This window comes from Ovis aries, chromosome 14 (genome assembly GCF_016772045.2).
Source record: "Ovis aries strain OAR_USU_Benz2616 breed Rambouillet chromosome 14, ARS-UI_Ramb_v3.0, whole genome shotgun sequence".
Taxonomy (NCBI): domain Eukaryota; kingdom Metazoa; phylum Chordata; class Mammalia; order Artiodactyla; family Bovidae; genus Ovis; species Ovis aries.
In genome coordinates, this window is record NC_056067.1 from 24,608,755 (window position 1) to 24,630,813 (window position 22,059).

Sequence of the window (22,059 nt, forward strand, 5' to 3'; positions counted from 1 at the left end):
TTTTTCATGACTGTTTTGACTATTTGGGGTCCCTTGAGATTCTGTTTGAATTTTAGGATTTTTTTTTTTTTCAATCTTTGCAAGAAAGAGGTCATTGGGATTTTGATAGAGATTGCATTGAATCTGTAGATCACTCTGGGTAATTCTGACATTATAACAATTGTAAGCTTTCCAATCCATGAACATGAGATGTGTTTCCATTTATTTATGTCTTATTTGATGTCTTATTCTTTCAGCAATATTTTGTAGTTACATTGTACAAATCTTTCTCCTCCTTGGTTTAGTTAACTTCTGAGTATTGGGTTGGCCAAAAAATTCATTCAGATTTTCCTGTAAGATATTATGGAAAAACCTGAACAAACTTTTTGGCCAACCCAATGTTTTATTTATCTTTGATGCCGTTGTAAATGGAATTGTTTTGGTCATTTCCTTTTCAGATTACTCATCAGTCATATTTAGAAACAACTGATCTGTTTGTGTTGACTTTGTGTCTTGCTGCCTTGCTGAATTCATTTATTAGTTCTAACAAGTGTTTTTGGTAGAATCTTTAGGGTTTTCTACATATAAGACCCTGTCATCTGCAAACAGATAATTTAACTTCTTCCTTTCCAATTTGGATGGCTTTTATTTCTTTTTCTTGCCCAATTCAGTGGCCAGAACTGCTGGTTCCATGTGGTATACAAGTGATGAAAGCAAGCATCCTTACTTTGTTCCTGGTCTTAGAGGAAAAGTTTCCAGTCTTTCTCCATTGAGTATGATGTTTGCTATGTGTTTTTCATGCATAATTTTATTATGTGGAGGTAGTTTCCTTCTATTCCTAGTTTGTTGAATATTTTTATTGTAAAAGGGTGTTTAATTTTGTCAGTTTTTTTTGTAGCAATTGACATGATTGCGTGGTTTCTTCTCTTCATTTTGTTGATGTCACACGCTACACTGGTCCGTTTTCATGTGTTGAACTATCCTTGCATTCTAGGACTAAATCTAACTTGGTTACAGTGTATAAACTTTTGATGTGCTGAATTTGGTTTGCTAGTGTTTTGTTGGGAATATTTGCATCATGGTTCATGAGGGATATTAGTCTCTAGTTTTCTTGCAGTGTCTTTGTCTGGCCTTGATATCAGAGAGTGCTGGCCTCCAAGAATGAGTTAGGAAGCGCTCCCCCTCTTCAACTTTTGGGAAGAGTTTGAAAAGGATTGATACTAGTTCTTTTTTAACTTTTAGGTAGAATTCGTTATGAAGCCATCCAGTCCAGGACTTTTCTTTATTGGGAGATTTTTTTTTTATTGCTGATGTATCTACTTACTAGTTATAAGTCTATTCAGATTTTCTACTTCTTTGTGACTTAATGTTGTAAGGTTTTGTGTTCCTGGGAATTTGTCCGTTTCATGTAGGTTATTCAATTTGTTGACATACAATTATTCATAGTATTGTAATTCTTTTTACTTCCGTAGAATTGGTAGTGATGTTCCCACATTCTGACCTTAGTAATTTCAGTCTTCTCCCTTTTTTTCTTAGTCCAAAAGGTATGTCAATTTTGTTGATGTTTTTGAGGAACCAGCTTTTGGTTTCATTAACTTTTCTCTATTATTTTTCCATTCTCCTTTTCCTTTATTTACACTTTAATTGTTATTATTAGGCAAACCATTCAATATCACGGTAATCCAAGTCTATGCCCTGACCAGTAACGCTGAAGAAGCTGAAGTTGAACAGTTCTATGAAGACCTACAAGACCTTCTAGAACTAACACCCTCAAAAGATGTCCTTTTCATTATAGGGGACTGGAATGCAAAAGTAGGAAGTCAAGAAACACCTGGAGTAACAGGCAAATTTGGTCTTGGATTACAGAATGAAACAGGGCAAAGGCTAATACAGTTCTGCCAAGAGAACACACTGGTCATAGCAAACACTCTCTTCCAACATCACAAGAGAAGACTCTACACATGGACATCACCAGATGGTCAACACCAAAATCAGATTGATTATATTCTTTGCAGCCAAAGATGGAGAAGCTCTATACAGTCAGCAAAAAACAAGACCAGGAGCCGACTGTGGCTCAGATCATGAACTCCTTATTGCCAAATTCAGACTGAAATTGAAGAAAGTGGAGAAGATCATTAGACCATTAAGGTATGGCCTAAATCAAATCCCTTATGATTATACAGTGGAAGTGAGAAATAGATTTAAGGGACTAGATCTGACAGACAGAGTGCCTGATGAACTATGGATGGAGGTTCGTGACATTGTACAGGAGACAGGGATCAAGACCATCCACAAGAAAAAGAAATGCAAAAAAGCAAAATGGCTGTCTGAGGAGGCCTTTCAAATAGCTGTGAAAAGAAGGGAAACAAAAAGCAAAGGAGAAAAGGAAAAATATACCCATTTGAATGCAGAGTTCCAAAGAATAGCAAGGAGAGATAAGAAAGCCTTCCTCAGTGATCGATGCAAAGTAATAGAGGAAAATAATAGAATGGGAAAGACTAGAGATCTCTTCAAGAAAATTAGAGATACCAAGGGAACATTTCATGCAAAGATGAGCTCAATAAAGGACAGAAATGGTATGGATATTAAGAAGATATTAAGAGGTGGCAAGAATACACAGAAGAACTATACAAAAAAGATCTTCACGACCCAGATAATCACAATGGTGTGATCACTCACCTAGAGCCAGACATCCTGGAGTGTGAAGTCAAATGGGCCTTAGGAAGCATCACTACGAACAAAGCTAGTGGAGGTGATGGATTTCCAGTTGAGCTATTTCAAATCCTGAAAGATGATGCTGTGAAAGGGCTGCATTCAATATGCCAGCAAATTTGGAAAACTCAGCAATGGCCACAGGACTAGAAAAGGTCAGTTTTCATTTCAATCCCAAAGAAAGGCAGTGCCAAAGAATGCTCAAACTACCGCACAATTGCACTCATCTCACACGCTAGTAAAGTAATGCTTAAAATTCTCCAAGCCAGTCTTCAGCAACATGTGAACTGTGAACTTCCTGATGTTCAAGCTGGTTTTAGAAAAGGCAGAGGAACCAGAGATCAAATTGCCAGCATCTGCTGGATCATGGAAAAAGCAAAAGAGTTCCAGAAAAACATCTATTTCTGCTTTATTGACTATGCCAAAGCTTTTGACTGTGTGGATCACAATAAACTGTGGAAAATTCTTCAAGAGATGGGAATACCAGACCACCTGACCTGCCTCTTGAGAAACCTGTATGCAGGTTGGGAAGCAACAGTTAGAACTGGACATGGAACAACAGACTGGTTCCAAATAGGAAAAGGAGTACGTCAAGGCTGTATATTGTCACCCTGCTTATTTAACTTATATGCAGAGTACATCATGAGAAACTCTGGGCTGGAGGAAGCACAAGCCGAAATCAAGATTGCTGGGAGAAATACCAATAACTTCAGATATGCAGATGACACCACCCTTAAGGCAGAAAGTGAAGAGGAACTAAAAAGCCTCTTGGTGAATGTGAAAGTGGAGAGTGAAAAAGTTGGCTTAAAGATCATGGCATCTGGTCCCATCACTTCATGGCAAATAGATGGGAAAACAGTGGAAACTATGGCTGGCTTTATTTTTCTGGGCTCCAAAATCACTGCAGATGGTGATTGCAGCCATGAAATTAAAAGACGCTTACTCCTTGGAAGGAAAGTTATGACCAACCTGGACAGCATATTGAAAAGCAGAGACATTACTTTGTTAACAAAGGTCCCTCTAGTCAGGGCTATGGTTTTTCCAGTAATCATGTATGGATATGAGAGTTGGACTATAAAGAAAGCTGAGCGCCAAAGAATTCATGGTTTTGAACTGTGGTGTTGGAGAAGACTCTTAGGAGTCCCTTGGACTGCAAGGAGATCCAATCAGTCCATCCTGAAGGAAATCAGTCCTGAATATTCATTGGAAGGACTGATGCTGAAGCTGAAACTCCAATACTTTGGCCATCTGATGCAAAGAGCTGACTCATTTGAAAAGACCCTGATGCTGGGAGGAATTGGGGGCAGGAGGAGAAGGGGACGACAGAGGATGAGATGGCTGGATGGCATCACCGACTCAATGGACGTGGGTTTGGGTGAACTCCGGGAGTTGGTGATGGACAGGGAGGCATGGCGTGCTGTGGTTCATGGGGTCACAAAGAGTCAGACACGACTGAGTGACTGAACTGAACTGAATTGTTATTATTTCATTTCTTCTGCTAGTTTTGCATTTAATTTACTTTTCTTTCCTAGTTTCTTAAGTTATAAAGTTAGGTTGTTGATTTGAGATCTTTCTTGTTTTTAAACGTAAACATTTATACCAATAAAATTTCTCCTTAGCGCTGCTTTTGCTGTGTCCCATAAATTTTGGGTTTTTTTTTTTTTTCATTCATCTGTAAACATTTCCTAATTTCCATTGTGATTTCTTCTTTGATTTGCTTGAATGTGGGCAGTCTTGTTTCCATGATTTTGTGAGTTTTCCAGTTTCCTTTATGTTATTGATTTCTAACACCATTGTGGTCAGAGACTATACTTTGTATGATATTTATCTTTTAGAATCTATCGAGACATAATTTGTGCCCTTCAGTTCAGTTCAGTCGCTCAAACTCATGCCCATCAAGTGGGTGATGTTGTCCAACCAACTCATCCTCTGTCATCCCCGTCTGCTCCTGCCTTCAATCTTTCCCAGCATCAGGGTTTTTTTCCAATAAGTCCGTTCTTCAAATCAAGTGGACAGACTACTGGAGTTTCAGCTTCAGCATCAGTCCTTCCAATGAATATTCAGGACTGATTACCCTTAGAGTTGACTGGTTTGATCTCCTTGCAGTCCAAGGGACTCTCCAGAGTCTTCTCCAACACCACAGTTCAAAATCATCAATTCTTCGGCGCTCAGCCTTCTTCACAGTCCAACTCTCACATCCATACATGACTACTGGAAAACCATAGCCTTGACTAGACGGACCTTAGTTGGCAAAGTAATGTCTCTGCTTTTCAGTATGCTTACATACAGTCTATCCTGGAAAATACCCCATGTGCAACTGAGAATGTGTATCCTGTTGTTGCTGGGTGGAGATTCTGTATATGTCTGTCAGATCTTATTGACCTATTGTATGAAGTCCTCTATTTCTTCACTTGTCTTCTGTTTGATTATTCTATCCTTTATTGCAAGTGGGTATTAAAGCCTCCAAATATGATTGTAAAATTGCTTATATCTCACTTCAGTTCTATCAGTTTTTGCCTTGTATATTTTGGTTGTCTGTCATTAGGCATGTAAATGTTATAACTGGTATATCTTCTTGATATATTTAACCTTTTATTAACATGTAAAGTACTTCTTTGTCTCTTATAACCTTTTTTCTAATTTAAAGTCTACTTTATCTTTTTCAAAAAGTTTTTAAATATAAATTTATTCATTTTAATTGGAGGCTAATTACTTTACAATATTTTATTGGTTTTGCCATACATCAACATGAATCTGCCATGGGTGTACACGTGTTCCCCATCCTGAACCCCCTCCCACCTCCCTCCCCATACCATCCCACTGGGTCATCCCAGTGCACCAGCCCCGAGCATCCTGTATGATGCATTGAGCCTGGACTGGTGATTCGTTTCACATTAGTCTAACCGTTCCTTCTCTCCTTTGATTACTATTTTCATGAGATATCTTTTTCTATCCCTTTACTTTCAATCTGTTTTTGCTCTTGAATTTCAAGTGTGTCTCTTGTAGACAGCATATAGTTAGATCAGTGTTTTTATCCATTCAGCCAACCTGTCTTTTGATTGGAGAGTTTAATCCATTTGCATTTAGGTTACTACTGATGAGGAGGGACTTATTTCTGTCATTTTGCTCTTTGCTTTTTATATGCCCTATAGCTTTTTGGTCCCTCACTTTTTGCGTTCCTCTTTTGTGTTTCGTTAGCTTTTTGTAGTGAAATGTTTAAATTCTTTCTTAATTTTCTTTTGAGTATATTCGATAGCTAGTTTCCTTGTGGTTAACATGAGGATTACACTTAACATCCTAATATAACATTCTAATTTGAATATCGTGATTTCACTTCAGTGATGTACAAAAACTCTGCTGTTTTACAGATCCATTCCCACTGGTTTCCGTAGTTGGTGTCACAAAATTACATCTTTATATTCTATGTGCCTCAAATATAAAATAATAATTTAAAAAATGCATTAGTCTCCTAGTGTTTGTAGAAACCAAGATTTGGAATTAAAAACCGATTACAGTAATACTAGTCTTTGCACGAATAATTGTTTTTCTTCACATGTATACATAGATCCTACAGAAAACAAAAATACAAACTATTACTGCAATAATACTAGCTTTTATAATTGTCCATATACCTTTATTGATATCTTTATTTTTCATATGGCTTCAAGGTACTATCTGGTGTCCTTTCATCTCACTTTGCAGGAGTAACTTGAGCATTTCTTGCTGGGCGCATCATGAACTCCCTCAGCTTCTGTTTATCTGGGAATGCCTTGATTTCCCCCTTACTTTTGACGGACAGTTTTGCCGGATATAGGATTTTTGGTTGGCAGTGTTTCTTTTAGCACTTTGCATGTATGGCCCTCTGTCCTCAGGTTTCTGAGGAGAAATTCGCAGAGTCATATTGAGGAGTCTGTGTATGTGATGATTCACTTCTGTCTTGCTGCTTTCAAGACTTGAACTTTATCTTTGAGATTTTGGTGTTTTGAAAACAATTGTATTTATTTTTGGCTGTGCTGGGTCTTTGTTACTGCCTGAGCTTTCTCTAGTTGTAGAGAGTGGAGACTCCTCTCTAGCTGCACTGTGTGGCCTTCTCGTCTTATTGACTTCTCTTGTTGTAGAGCATGGTCTTTAGGGTGCACGGGCTTCAGTAGCTGTGGCACACAAGCTCAGTAGCTGCAGTTTCCAGGCTCTGAAGCACAGGCTCAGTAGTTGTGGTGCACCAGCTTAGTTAGCTGCTCTGCAGCATGTGGGATGTCCCCAGACCAGGGACTGAACCTGTGTCTTCTGCACTGGCAGGCAGATTCTTTACCACCAGGGCAACCAGGGAAGCCCCTCTCTTTTGTTTTTGAAAGTCTGCTTATAATGTGTTTTGATGTGGGTCTCTGAGTTAATTTCACTTGAAATTCACTGAGGTTTTTGAATGTTTATATTCAACTCTTCCACCAAATTTGAGAACTTTTCAGCCATTATTTCTTCAGCTTTTCTCTCTGTCCCTCCCTCTTCCTTCTTCTGGGGCTCCCGTAGTGCATATGGTGGTCCAGTTAATCATGTCTCACATCCCTTAAACTCTGCTCACTTTCTTCAGCCTTTTTCCGTGTCTCAGCCTTTATAATTTCCTTTATTCTATCTTGAAGGTCCCTGATTCTTTTTTCTGCCTGCTCAAATCTGCCTTTGAATCCCTCTATGAATTTTTCATTTTCAAGATTACATTTTTTGAGTTCCAGAATCTCTTCTTGGTTTCTTTTTAGGTTTTCTATCTCTTTATTGATATTTACATTTTGTTCACACAACTTTTTTTTTTCTTTTACTTTCTCAGCTCTTTGGGACTCTTTAAGGCAGTTGTTTTAAAGTATTTGTCTAATATATCCATCATTAATTTTTTTCAGAGACAGAGTCTATTGAATGTTTTTTTCCTTTCAATGGGCCATTGTTCCCTTTGTATGCTTTGTGATTTTGTTGTTGCTGTTGTTCTTGTTGAACACTGGACATTTGAATCTAATGTGTAAAATCTGGGAATCAGATTCTCCACCCCACCTCCAGGGTTGCTGGTTTTGGTTATTGGGGTTTTGTTGTTGTTGTTTTTTTGTATTGTTGTAAACTGTTTCTGTGCCTAGAGTCAACCTGAGATGTAAACTTATGTCTTCTTATGTCTTTTCTGAACCTTTTCTTAGGCATGTGCAGTCACTTGATAATTTTCCCCATATGTGCGGTTGTTTCTGAATGTCCTTGTCTTTAATGTCTGGCTCCCAAAAGGGGAAAAGCAGAATTGAAGGAAGAAACAAAGGGCATTAACTGAAAGTTGCACAGTCGTGTCCAACTCTTTATGACTCCACGGACTGTGTAGCCCTTCAGGTTCCTCTCTCCAGGGAATTTTCCAGGCAATACCAAAGCAAGTTGCCATTCCCTTCTCCATGGGATCTTCCCAACCCAGGGATAGAACCTAGGTCTCCCGAATTGCAGGCAGATTCTTTACCACTAGCCACTTTTAAATCTCCTGGAGGTCAGTTCAGCTGAGAAGAGGCTTGCAATATGGAGGGAGTTGGGTGTATCAACAATGGCTGCCTGTTTCTGTTGTGCCTCTGAGATCAGAAGCAGCAGTCAACAGTTACGGCCCAAGTCTCCAGTATCTGGAGTTCAGGGTCCTTTTTACCCACCCCAGCTCCTGCAAGCTGTGTGCAGGTTGTTCCAGGTGCACAGCTGACTGCCGTGAGTCTAAGGGGTAAGGGACAGGCACCTATTACTGTGTTAAGAGCTGAAATTGACCAAAATTAACCAAAATCTAACAGTCCAGACTTAAGTTTTCAACAGACTCCAGAGTTCCAAAACAGTTATACCAGATTCTGCTCACACCACTTTTGTCTAAATGAGGAGACAGAATCCTAATGCTTCCTACTCTGCCATCTTCCCCGAATCCTCTCTTGAACCATTGTTTTTTATATACATTCTTTTTTTAATATTCTTTTCTGTTATGGTTTATCATAGGATATTGAATATAGTTCTTTGTGCTATACAGTTGGATCTTGTTGTTTATCCATTCTACACGTAAAAGCTTACATCTGCTAACCCCAACCTCCCACTCCATCCTTCCTCTAGCCCCCTCCCCTTTGGCAGCCAACAGTCTGATTTCTGTGTCCCTGAATGAACCATTATTTTAAAAATTTGAGACCATGTTGCTGAATTTCTTTCCTAGAAGACTGTGTGGATACAGAGGCTGCAGGCAGCTATAAAACTGCTTGATCCCCCAACATCCATCTTCTGAGGGGAGGCATGGAGGCTGTACCATCAGCAAAACCCAAACCCCCATTAACTCCTTGCCTGAGAGGTTGCTTCTGCTCTTCATGCCAAATGGAGGGAAGACTCAAACCCTGGGGAACTTGTACTCTGAGGCATTCAGGTCTTGTCACAGCATCTTGTTTGAAGAGAGAAATAGCTTGCTGTTTTGCGTGTCTCGCAATAGTCTTTTCCTTATGTTCTTGAAGGTGTCCTGTGCATTTTGCAGCCACAGAATTCTCTTCTTGAGATGGACAAGTCAAGCTTTGTCTCAGACTTACACAGCAGAGTCAGCCAGATGATAAGTGGTGCATGGACAGGGCATTCGTTGGATCATAAAGTGAGAGCAGCTGTGCTCTTTACACTTCTCTCTGATCCTTCCTGATTCATCAAGAAGAAAGTCTCAGTTGACTGCTAATATCCATCATGCCTGTCACACTGAGGACCACCTTTTCAACAACTGGAGGCCAGGCCTCAGGCCAGAGCCCCAGCGCAGCAGTTTCAGTACCCTGTTTCAGTGGGCATCATTTTGGTTTTGTTTCCTGTGGGTTTCTTTGGAGGGGTTACCATCCATGCAAGGCAAATGATACTAGAAAATCAAGTTCAAAGTGAAATGATTTCTAGAAAATGTTTAAGGAAATGATACTGTGGTTCTCATATAAGGCAAAAATATTCTCCAATATGGGTAAAAAAAGTCTTAGAACTTGTATTCCTCTTCCTCAAGAGTAAGACTGTGAGAAAATTCACACGATATATTTCTGAAATGTTTAGAACTTTTCAAATGAGTGCAGATTTTATTTTATAGCATAAAAATAATCAAATGAGTGCAGATTATATTTTATAGCATAAAAATATAAGAGCTATGGAAATGATTATTTTGTTCGGAAAGAAGGTCATTGGTTGAAGGCAGTGTGGTGCTTCAGTTAGGAAAGTGCCTCTGAATTCAGTGGAGGGGTTTTTGAAAAAAAAATTTTTTTTTTAATTTTTGGCCATGCTGGGTCTTTGTTGCTATGTGAGGGCTTTCTCTAGCTGCAGTGCACAGGCGTCTCATCCTGGTGTTCCGTCTTGCTGCAGAGCGTGGGTTCTAAGGCACAGGCTCAGCAGTTGTGGCTCACGAGCTTAGTTGCTCCGTGGCATGTGGGATCTTCCCAGATCAGGGATCAAACACTTGTCCCCTGTATTGGCAGGCGAATTCTTAACCACTGGACCACCAACGAAGTCCTCAGCAGAGCTTTTAATGTCTTTTTTCTTTTTTTAAAAAAAAAATTTGGGCCATTTACCATGTGGGATCTTATTTCCCTGACCAGGGATCAAACCCATGCCCCCTGCATTGGAAGCAGAGTCCTAACCACTGGACCACCAGGGAAGTCCCTCAGCAGAGGTTTTTAATCCACTCTTTGCTTCTTGACTTCCCAGAGTCTGCAGCATGAAGGTAACATCTGCCTTGAAAGGGTGATTGAGAATCTGCTGAGGAAATGCAAGTAGAATGCTGTAGCATGTTGCCTGGACCTGTGCTAAGAGCCCAGTATATGAGATTAGCATCCGCTGCAGAGGGGCAGTCCCCCTCACTGTGCTATAATCTTCATTATTGTCCCCCATCCTCAGAATGACCCTGTGAACTAGATGCAGAGTCATCACCCCCATTTGCAGATGAGGAACTGGAGGTACAGGGGAGTTAGGAAACTTGCCCTAGGTTGCACAGCACAACTTGTTGAAATCAGGATTTGCACCCAAGCCTCCTGACCCCTTATCAGTTCCAGTCCCTGTAAGACGGGCTGGTATTAACCCTACTTGATGTACAAGTGAGTCACGGCTCAGAGAGGGCAAGGACTTGCCTGGTATCACCCAGCAAGTCAGTTTGGGGCAGTGGAGCTCAGAACCGAGGCTCCAACCAACCAATCACTAACCTCCAGCCCTCTCCCAAGCCTTTCTTCTGCCCACGTTTTGTGTGTCTGGGCACTGTCAGTTGGCATGGGAGGACATAGGTCAGTTGATCCATCCTGGAAATAGAATTCCTCTTCTGACTTCAAAGAGTGCAGCTTTCTAGTCACTGATCTTCTGTCTTCTTTCACTTTCAAAAATATGTTTTCAGCTTAAACCACACAGGTAATACATGATTAAATTCGCTTTGCAAACAGCTGGATACCATGTCAGGGGCATACATCTCTATTACTCACTGCTTCCTGCCCCAGGCCTGTTATTTGAGATAACTAGTTTGAGATAACTAGTTTTTGAGATAATTAGTTATTTGAGATAACTAGTTTGAGATAACCAGTTTGGTGTGTTGCCTTCCAAAACTTTATCTAAGGCTTCTCATTAAAAAACAAACAAACAAGGGGATTCCCTAGAGGTCCAGTGGTTAGGACTCTGCACTCTCAATACAGATCCCACAAGCCATGTTGTACAACCAAAAAAAAAAACCCTAAAACCAACAATTAAAAAAAAACCCCAAAACACATCTTTTGGGCTCACTAACTGCAAGGCCTTGTTTTAAGCACTTTACATGTATTGACACATTCACAGCCTTGTGAGGTAGATACTGAAGTTATCCTTGGTTTATTTATTTTTATTTATTTATTTTATTTTTGGCTGTGCTGGGTCTTTGTTGCTGCGCGCACAGGCTTTCTCCAGCTGTGGCGAGTGGAGGCCAGTCTTCATTGTGGTTCGAGAGTGTCTCACTGCAGTGGCTTCTCTCGTTGCAGAGCATGGGCTGTAGGGCTCAAGGGTTCAGTAGTTGTGGTACATGGGCTTAGCTGCCCCGAGGTGTGTGTAATCTTCCCAGACCAGGGACCGAACCTGCATCGGCTGCCAGATTCTTAACTCCTGGACCACCAGGGGAGTCCTATCCTTGATTTATAGATGAGAGCATTGAAGCCTAGAGAGGCTATACAATTTGCCTGATGCCACACAGCCTGCTAATGATGAAATGTTTAGTTCCAACCTAGACAGCTGGCTCCCAAATTCATGCTCTTAACCTCTAAGTTATAAAAACATGGGATTATAGACCTGGATGAAGACATACAGTGTTGGTGCTTTGTTTTCTATGTATTCTTCAAACAAATGGTATCATATTATGCATACCATTATTCGTGTGTCTTGTTTATTCAGTTAATACACATAAGGATCCAGCCATGTCAGTGGTCTTTATGCCCATAACCCAGAGGTGTGGTCACACCAAACTTTACTGAGATATCAGTTGGTCAGACACGGCTGCAGGATTTCCTTATCCAGTATGCTCTGCGTATTCCAGGCTGTGTGGCTCTCCCTGGGCTTTCTGCCAAGCAGCTTCGTTGTAGAGTCAAAGGGTGGACACACTTTAAGTTTTAGAAATCACCTCCAATTTGCCTTTGGAAGTGGGCAGACCAATCTCCAGGCTGTGAATTTGAACCTCAGGATCTAATTTCTCCCCTTTACAACTTGAGCCTTCTTTGCCCCCTGAACCAGCACATAATTTCTCCGGGATCCTCTTCAACCACATGGTTGGAGACGAAAGGGGGATTTCCAGGTCTCAGCTTCATTTTCGGTTTGGTGTGGGCGTGGGAGGAGTTGGCAAGGCAACAAGGTGCCAAGGAGCAGGCCAGAGGCGGAAGTGCAGGAGGAGTGTCAGTTTTCAGCAGACACCCTCAGGGTCCCATCTAAATGTGGCCATCTCGGTGGCCTTCCTGTCCCCAACCTCTTAAAGGCAAGAAGCCTTGGCTCTGCTGGGGAGGCAAGGCGCCAGGTACAAGGGAACACGAAGCCACTCTGCTCACCTGGAGTGGAGCGCTGGGTGGCAGCGTGGCCTAGACTAGTATTTCCCAAGCTCAGCTGGGTTGCTTCCAAAGGTGCCTGTGTCCCACCCTCGGAGATTGTGCTGTGATTGATCTGGGGTACAGCCCATTGGAATTTTTAAAACCCTGGATGACTCTAACATGCAGGCAGGTTTGGGACCCACTGGCCCTCCGGAGGCCCAGGACCCTGTTGGGAAGGAACCTTCTCACTGGCCACTTCTGGTGGGTGCTGGACCCAAACCGCCAGGGCTGAGCGGAAAAGGCAAGATCCCTCCCCGGCCACTTGCTGTCCACGTTTCAGAGAAGGGTGCACCCGGAAACCCCATGGGGTCTTTTGGTGGAGAGTCTGAGCAGGAAGTTGGCTGGAATAAAGAAGGCCGTTTCAGTTCTAGTGATGGGGGCTGGGAGCCAGATTCCTGGTTTTCTAGTGACAAGAAGAGAGAGGCCCTGTTGGATTTAGAACAGGGACCACCCAGGCCTGGGGCTCAGAGTGCAGGCTCGTGCCACCCTCCTCAAAGACTTTGAGACAAGAAGATGCTTCCTCAACTCCCAGCTCTGTATCTTCCTAGCTGGTGGTGTGGGGAGGGCCCCTCACTGCTGGGAGCCTTGGTTCCTTTTTCTTTTTTTAATTAGTTAATTTGGCTGTGCCAGGTCTTAGTTGTGGCGCTTGGGATCTTTGATCTTTGTTGAGGCAGGTGGGCTGTTAGTTGTGGCATGTGGGATCCAGTTCCCTGACCAGGAATCAAATCTGAGCCCCCTGCACTGGGAGCAGGGAGTCTTGGCCACTGGGCCACTAGGGAAGTCTTGGGCCTCGGTTCTGCTTTGGTAGAACATGTGGGGGTGCATGTTAAGTCCTGCAGGACCCTGTCATTGTGAGGGACAATAAAGATGATGGCTTTCAAAAGAAATCATCCCCATCGCACACCCTCCCCCCACCCCCGCTCCATGGAAATGTGCCGGGTCAAGGACCCCCCCTTGCCCTCTCTGCCCACTTTTATGGATGAGGGAAGAAATGGCTGCTCACATCTCCCTGAAGGTACCCCGTCGTGGGGACCCATGAAAAGAGGATGATTCCTGGGGTGGGGCTGCATTAGCCCTCACCTAGAAAAAGCCTGAAAGCTTAGTCTGGCCCCACTTTCACTTCTTACTTGCTCTGAGTGTCAGTAAGGCCTTCCGCTCTTGGGACTTCAGTTTCCCCATCTGTAAAACGGGCCTGGGAACATCCCTAGCCGTCTGGTAGTTAGGACTCTGCACTCCCACTGCAAGGGGCACGGGGTTTGATCCCTGGTCAGGGAACTAAGATCCCATATGGCCACAGTGTGGCCAGAGGGGAAAAATAGGCCGGGGGTGGGGGAGTGGGAGCTGGCATGGCTTCTTCCAGCTAGGTTCGCATTTGCTTCTGGCCTCAGGCGTACTCCAAAGCCTTGGACTGTGATCATCCACCCTGGGGGATGCAGAGGCCCTGAGTTTTCTGTCGTCAGCCCTGTAGGACTTGGTGTGAGAGGGCTTGAGGGCCTCTGTGGACTCTGGTCCACCCCGGGGTCCCCAGGCCTGACCTGTCCACTCGGTCCTGAGAAACCGACTCCAGCAGCACCTGGCTTGCCCTCCTTCAGATATTTGGGTCCAAACGCTGTCATGGCCCGGGCCACGCTTTTCTTATTGTCCCCACCAACCACAGCCTTCCTGATCTTGAGGTTAGGGTTCTAGCCTTCTTATTTCTGGTCCTCTCTCCCCGCTGTCTGACCTCGGTCACCCTCTTCTGTCCTCTTTCCTCCCACCAGGGTCCTGGTGCTGGGGCAGAACCCCAGGTCTGTCAGAACCAGCCGGAGGACAGGGCTTCCAGCCACCCACGGGCCCTGATGCTCGGCTTGACCCTCCCAGACAGCCCGGGGAACAGGGATGGCCCATGATGCCCCCCTTGTAGAGATGAGGAAACAGAGCCCAACAAGTGAGCTTTGGGGGTGCGGCCAGCAGCTGTGACTGCCAAGCCCCAGCCTCGAGGGGCCTCCCTCTCAATCCAAGCAGGAAGAAGGAAGAAGCAGCCAGAGCCCTGTGACTCCAACCACATCCTCTCCTCCTTCCCTCCCTTCTACCCTGTGCTGGGCCGGGCTGCAGAGGAAACAACACTGGTAATAATAGCTAATGTGCCAGAGGCCACGCCAGGGGGTTTGCCTGCTTCACCTCCCGATGCCCTTGCCAGTTAACTGTTATTACCCCCAAGGCTGACCCTGCTGGTGCTCCGGGTCTCCAGTCATGGGCCAGTCCCCCACCCCCATTCCCCATCCACTGTGGGCGTAGGCTGCTCACACTGCACCCTGCCCTTAAGGATTGCCCTTGGCCGATCGGAATGCTCCTCCTCCACTACCTGGATATGGCCCATAGCCAGTGTCTGGCGGATGTGGCTATTGGAGGGGCGGGAAACAGCAGCCCAGCCCCCTTGCCTCTTGGCAGGATAGGCCTGTTGACCTGTCACTCATAGAGCTCCCCGTGGTCAGGCTCCTGAAAGCGCATCTTTGCCTAACTTCTTCCCTTGCCCCGTCCTGCTTCCCTTTCAGCCGTAATAAAAAACTTCAACAGACACCCCTATCTTGGGTTCTGCTTTTAGCAGCCTGACCTCGAACATCCTCCTTTTATAGATGAGGACACTGAAGTACCAAGCCATGGGCTAACCAAACCAAAGCCACACAGCCTGTACCGAGTAGAGACTCCAATCCAGGGCCCTGTTGCCAAGGCGTTTGCTCTTGTCCAGAATCAGGTGGTGTTCCCAGCTGCTGAAGGAGGGACTGACCAAGAGGAAATGACGGTGCAGAATGACAAGCCCTGCTGTGGGGGAGGAAGGAGACATTGCTAAGGAGGGAAGCCCAGTGGTGGCGGCGCGACTCAGTCTGGGAAGGCAGCCGGCAGGACCTCCCTGAGAAGAGAACAGGAGTTGATTGGAGCTGAATCCGTAAGAAGAAGGAGGCGTTTGCAAGATGGAAGGGAAAGGGCAGGGCATTCGAGGCAGAGCAGGGCATGTGTGCAAGGCGGGGAGTTGTGAAGAGGATGGCGGGGTGGGGCCGGGAGCGTGGTCACGTGGCAGGCGGCAGGGGTGGTGTGAGAGGCCCGAAAGTGGCCAGGACCCAGATGGTGAAGGACCGTTTGTTTACTCACCCTTTGACCCTTTCTTGAGCACCTGATGTGGACCTGCTCTGTGGAAGTCATACTAACTGTGGTGCCACCCTGCATCTTGCAGGTGACGGGAAGCTATAGGAGGTTTAGACAGAAAAGAGACCAGACCAGAGCTGAGTTTTAGAGATGACTCGGTCCAGAGGCGTGCGCGTTGGCATGCGTGCGCATGTGCGTGAGTGTGGACTGGAAGTTGGTGGGGGCGGTGGTCTCCAGGCATAGGGAGCTGCAAGCGCAAAGGACTGGGCAAAGGAACTGGGTCCCCTAACCTCCACAGCACGGGATGCCCCGGATAGCAAGAGAGACTCCGCAAGAGCACAGTGATGAGGGCGACGCAAGCCAGGATGGAGCTCCCATCTGGGCAAGCCTCCTATGCCTACCCCTCAGTGAGACCAGCACCCCAACAAGGCCCCCTACCTTTTTTCCCTCTTGCTGTCTGGACCTGGACTGGAGTGGCAGGAGCGTGGGACCGCAAACCCACATGCCTGGATTCCCTTGGGAATCTTACTGTGTGATGCTGGCTTTTCATTACCCCTCTCTGAGCCCCATGTCCCAGGAATGCATTGGTGATTCTTAGAGGTAACACATTTTCTAGGGAATCTTTCTGACCCAGGGATTGAACCCTAGTTTTTAATATGAACATTTTATGGCTTTGAAACAACTGTACCTGTTGAAAAGTTTTAATGTACGCAGTGGTCCAAAGAGTGCAGGTGGCCTTCAGTGTCCCTATCCTCGGATGCTCAAGTCCTTTATATAAGATGGCACAGCACAGTCAGCACTCCATATCTGCGGGTTCCACACTTGAAGATTCAGATCCACAGATACAGAGAGCGAACTGTACGGTGTAAAGGGCTCTCCTCTGCCTGCTTCCCCCACGTCCACTCCCCAGGTACAATCCTGTCACCAGTTTGCTTGTGTAACCCTAGAGTTGGTCTCTCTGTATGCAGATTCACACAGCACGTTTAAAACAGACATATGCCATAGCTTTTAAAAGTTGAATTCACTTACTAGTATACTTTGGAGCTTTTTTCACTTAGCATCCTTTAGCTGTTTATCCACCTTGTAGCACGTAACAGTGGCCCAGCAGTAAAGAATTTGTCTGCAGTGCAGGACATACAGGAGATGCAAATTCGATCCCTGGGTTGGAAGGATCTCCTGGAGGAGGGCATGGCAGCCCACTCCAGTATTCTTGCCTGGAGAATCCCCTGGACTGAGGAACCTGGCAGGCTACAGTCCATAGGGTCGCAAACAGTGGACATGACTGAAGTGACTGAACACAATGTTACTTTGTTCCTTTTTGTTGCTAAATTATATTCTATTGTAGTGACATACCGTATTTTGCTTACTCATCTGTGAGTTATGGGAATTTTTATTTTTTTTCACTTTTTGGCTATGAGGGATGATAAACATTGGTGTATATGTTTTTGTGTAAGTATATATATTTCATTTCTCTTGAGCATAAACCTAAGAGTAGAAAATTGCTGAGTTATAACTCTGGGTAACGTTTTAAAGAACTGCCAAACTCCTCCAACGTGGCTGCAGCATTTTGCATTCCCGCCAGCAGGGTATAAGGGTTCCTATTTCTCCACAACCTCGTTAGCAGTTGTATTATCTTCTCTTTCATTGTAGATATTTGAGGGGGGTATGAAATGATATCTGGTTGTAGTTTTAATAAGAAAACTTTAATTACTTAATTTAAAAATAATTCTTAAAAAAAAAAAAAAAAAGGAATTCCCAGGCAGTCCAGTGGTTAGGACCCTGTACTCTCACTGCCTTTGTTCAATACCTGGTCCGGGAACTGAGGTCCCATAAGTAGTGTGGCACAGCCAATAGTAATAATTCTCGCCATTTAAAATACTTGTATTACTATGTGTTTTAATACTATGTATTTTTCCATATTTTCCCTCTCAATACCATTGATCAAATAGTGGATTTTAAATGGGTGTGAAGCTAATTTGAACTCTCTTCCATTCCTTAGATCAATTTGTTCTATTTTAAATCTGGCACCATCAGGTTTTAATGACATTTACTTTAGAAAGTGCTTTTGTTTGGAAGTCTCTCCATTATTGCCTGCCTTTCCCAGTGAATAGTCTCTGATATAATTGCCATTTGTGTCCTGTTTTAGATGCTACACATAAGTGATATCGTATGGTCTTTGTCTTTCTCTTTCTGACCTACTTCGCTTAGTATAATAATCTCTAGCTCAATCCCTGGTGCTGCAAATGGCACCATTTCATCCTTTTTATGGCTGGGTAGTATTCCATGGTATATCTGTACCTCATCTTCTTTATCCATTCATCTGTCAATGGACATTTAGGTTGCTTCCATGTCTTAGCTATTGTAAATAATGCTGCTATGAACATAGCGGTACGTGTATCTTTTTGAATTATAGTTTTGTCTGGGCTTTGCCCAGGAGTAGGATTGCTGAATCACATGGTAACTCTATTTTTAGTTTTTCGAAGAATTTCCGTACTGTTCTCCATAGTGGCTACACCGATTTACAACAGCGTAGGAGGGTTCCCTTTTCTCCACACTCTCTCCAGCATTTGTTATTTGTAGACTTTTTAATGATGGTCATTCTGACTGCTGTGAAGTGGTACCTCATCACAGTCTTGATTTGCATTTCTCTAATAATTAGCAATGTTAAACATATTTTTATGTGCCTATTGGCCATCTAGGTGTCTTCTTTGGAGAAATATCTATTTAGATCTTTTGCCCATTTTTTAATTGAATTGTTTGTTTCTTCTGTTACCGAATTGTATGAACTGCTTGTATATTTTGGAAATTAAGCCCTTGTCTATTGCATTATTTGCAGATATTCTCTCCCAGTCAACAGGTTGTCTTCTAGTTTTGTTTATGGTTTCCTTTGCTAGACAAAAGCTTGTACATTTGACTAGGTCTCGTTTGTTATACTTTTGGTTTTATTTCTATTGTCTTGGGAGACTGACCTAAGAAAATATTGGTGCTATTTATGTCAGAGAATGTTTTGCCTATGTTCTCTTCTAGGAGTTTTATGGTGTCCTAATTGTTAGGCCATTTTGAGTTTATTGCTGTGCATGGTGTGAGGCGTAAATCAACTTCATTGATTTACATACAATTGTCCAGCTTTTTCAGTACCACTTGCTAAAGAGACTGTCTTTTCCCCACTGTATTCTCGCCTCCTTTGTCAAAGATTAATTGAATGTAGCTGTGTGAGTTTATTTCTGGGCTCTCTGTAAAATGTGCCCTCTTGGCGTGGATTGATCTAAAGTCTGGAGCTTTGCTCTTACCTTCTCCTACTTCTCAGATACTCCATCAGTGCGTACTTTGATCTTCTGCCTTTCTTCCATATACTTTTTAGCCATCTTTTCTTTTGTCTGCTCCTTATTGTTAGACAAGATCTCCGAAGCTGTGTCACACAGACACTCGTACCAGTGCCACTTTAGTTTATACTTGTTTATTTATGGCTGTCTGGGTCTTCATGCCTGCTGGGGCTTTTTCCTTTGGCTGTGGCCCCGGGGGCTACTCTCTGGTGGCAGTGCTTGGGCTTCTCGTTGCTGTGCCTTCCCTCGCTGCAGAGCACAGGCTTCACTAGTTACGGCACGCAGGCTCAGTAGTTGCAGCCCCTGGGCTCTGGAGCACAGGCTCAATGGTTGTGGCCCACAGGCTTAGTTGCTCCACAGCATGTGGGCTTTTTCCAGATCAGGGATTGAACCTGCGTCTACCGCATTTGCAGGCAGATTCTTTACCCACTAAACCACCAGGGAAGTGCTATTTGTTTTTGTTTTTGGTTATGCTGGACCTTCACTACTGTGCGTGGGCTTTCTCTAAAAGTGGTGAGCAGGGCTACTCTCTAGGCGAGGCGCGTGGGCCTCTCATTGCCGTGGCTTCTCTTGTTGCAGAGCGCAGGTTCTAGTCCCGTGGGCTTCAGCGGTTGTAGCACTCGGGCTCAGGAGCTCTGGAGCGCAGGCTCAGGAGCTCTGGAGTGCAGGCTCAGGAGTTCTGGAGTACAGGCTCAGGAGGTCAGGAGCTCTGGAGTGCAGGCTCAGGAGCTCTGGAGGGCAGGCTCAGGAGCTCTGGAGGGCAGGCTCAGGAGCTCTGGAGGGCAGGCTCAGGAGCTCTGGAGGGCAGGCTCAGGAGCTCTGGAGTGCAGGCTCAGGAGCTGTAGCACATGGGCTTAGTTGCTCCATGGCATGTGGAATTTTCCCAGACCAGGGATCAAACCCACATCACCTGCATTGGCAAGCGGATTCCTACTCACTGTACCATGAGGGATGTCCTTATTTTACTTTTTATTGAGATATGGTTGATATAAAATATTATATAAATTATAGGTATGCAATATAGTGATTCACAATTTCTACAGGTCATACTTCATTTATAGTTATTATAAAAAAGGAGCTAATAAAATGAAACTGATTAAATGATCATCATTTTCTTGTTCTCTTGGTGAGACAGTGATCAGTGCCTCTGGGTTTTCTCATTAAGAAGGATGTTTACTCTCAATTTAAAAACTTCTTCATAATGTATGAAGAGAGAAAGCTGCACATTCTAACCTCTTTGAGGTTTTATTAGGAAAGAAGGCTGACATCTTTGGTAAGAGTTAGTCCATCTTCATTTAATAAATTAGCTGTAATAAATCTACTGGATTGGAGAGGTATACAGTGGTGGAACAAGTCACTGTAAGGGGAATATTCAAATTGGAAGAGTAAGAGGGGCATCCTCTGGGCCAGGTGAGGCGGGAAGTGACACCGAGGAGGGTTGGACTGCACAGTCCAGGAACAAGAAGAATCTTGCTTGGGGAAGAATAAGATCTGTACATGAAGATGAGAAGGCTGTTTCTGGGTTGATGTCCTCAGGGGAGTTAGGAGTGAGAGTCAGTGCCTTCTTTACAGAGTTCCTCTTGGAATGCGGAATAATGATGAGAAAGCGGTCTGTCTCCTCTCTCTCTTAGGAGCCTAGCCTATGGAAAGAATCTGAAAATCCAGCTCCAGGACTTGGCCCAGGAACTCAGGAGACCCTCTCTGTGGACATCCTAGAATATCTATGATGAACCAGGGAGCCAGGTCAGTGACCATCCCTTCACTGAGGATCTTTCTAATATAATCCTCTGTCTCCAAGGCTGTTTGCTACTGACGTTCACAATGACCAATAATGATATAATGTGTTTTTTCTTCCAGGGCTGGTTATTTTTAAAGAGTTTAATGTCTTACTCCAAGGGGAAAGAGCACTCATGGTGGAAACAAAGGCATCATGTTAGACGGGCTGGGGGAGAAATTTGAATTTGAAGGACTTTCCCAGCAATTATACCATCCAGGCACTCCTCACTTCCACCTGGCACCTTGCTGCCCTGGATGAGTTCTTTATGGGCCGCATGGACTTTGGACACTCTAGCCCGGAAAAGAAGCCATGCCATAGGCGCCAAGATCACACAGAGGCCATGGATTAGCCCTTGTCTGGTGCCACCTAGGGTTCCCAAGCCTTGGAAATTAACTGGCCTGAGAGGTAAGAAATCTCAGTTCTGAGCATGTGTCCTCCATGGACTTACATGATGATCTTGGGTATGTCCTTTACCCTTCCCCAGCTTAGCCTTTTCATCTGTTGAGTGGGGGTGGTGATCTACGCCATGGATGTGAGCATATTTCTTGAAGTCTCAAACTCTGTGCCTGAGCAAGGAGTTGTTGCTATTAGTTTGGTTGAAGAGGGGTGACCAGAGGAGCTGGGGACATGTGCCTAGTAGGTCTCTGCTGGGGGTCAAGGGAGAAGCTGAAGTCTGAACCCCAGAATACATGGTGTTGGCCCCAGCGTCTGGGAGTTGATAAGGCTGGCCCCTGCATGGGCCTCCTATCTTTTTCAGAGTTAGAAATGAAGTCTCTGGAGTTGTGAGGATTCGATGAGACAAATAAAGCACATAAAACAGAGCCTAACACACAGTAAGTGCTTTCTGAGCGGTTATCTCTATTATTAAGACAATAGTGCCAGAAAGTACATTTGGAAACATTCTAGCATATTCCACCATGTGATGGATAACCAGTTAATCTCTAACTGTTGGATATTTAGGTTGCTTCCAATTTTTAACTATTAAAAATACTCTTGCAGTGCACAGCTTTGTAACTAAAAATTCTGTTTAAGTCCATGATTGTGTCCCAAGGCCAGCATATTAGAAATGTAATTGCTGAATCAA

The 22,059-nt window shown here is 44.1% G+C and overlaps 1 protein-coding gene across 20 annotated transcripts in view; it reads left to right on the forward strand.

Moving 5' to 3' along the window:
• NLRC5 (NLR family CARD domain containing 5) overlaps positions 1-22,059 on the forward strand; it is a 91,295-nt gene that overhangs the window by 11,050 nt on the left and 58,186 nt on the right. For 19 of the 20 annotated variants that reach the window (XM_060397955.1, XM_027977859.2, XM_027977861.2 and 16 more), the window contains exons 2-3: positions 20,830-20,941; positions 21,056-21,380. The gene's annotated coding sequence lies outside the window, so the exon portion shown is untranslated. Of the gene's footprint in view, positions 1-15,556; positions 15,679-20,829; positions 20,942-21,055; positions 21,381-22,059 lie in introns of those variants that run through there. The other variant, XM_027977860.3, reaches the window with a different exon arrangement.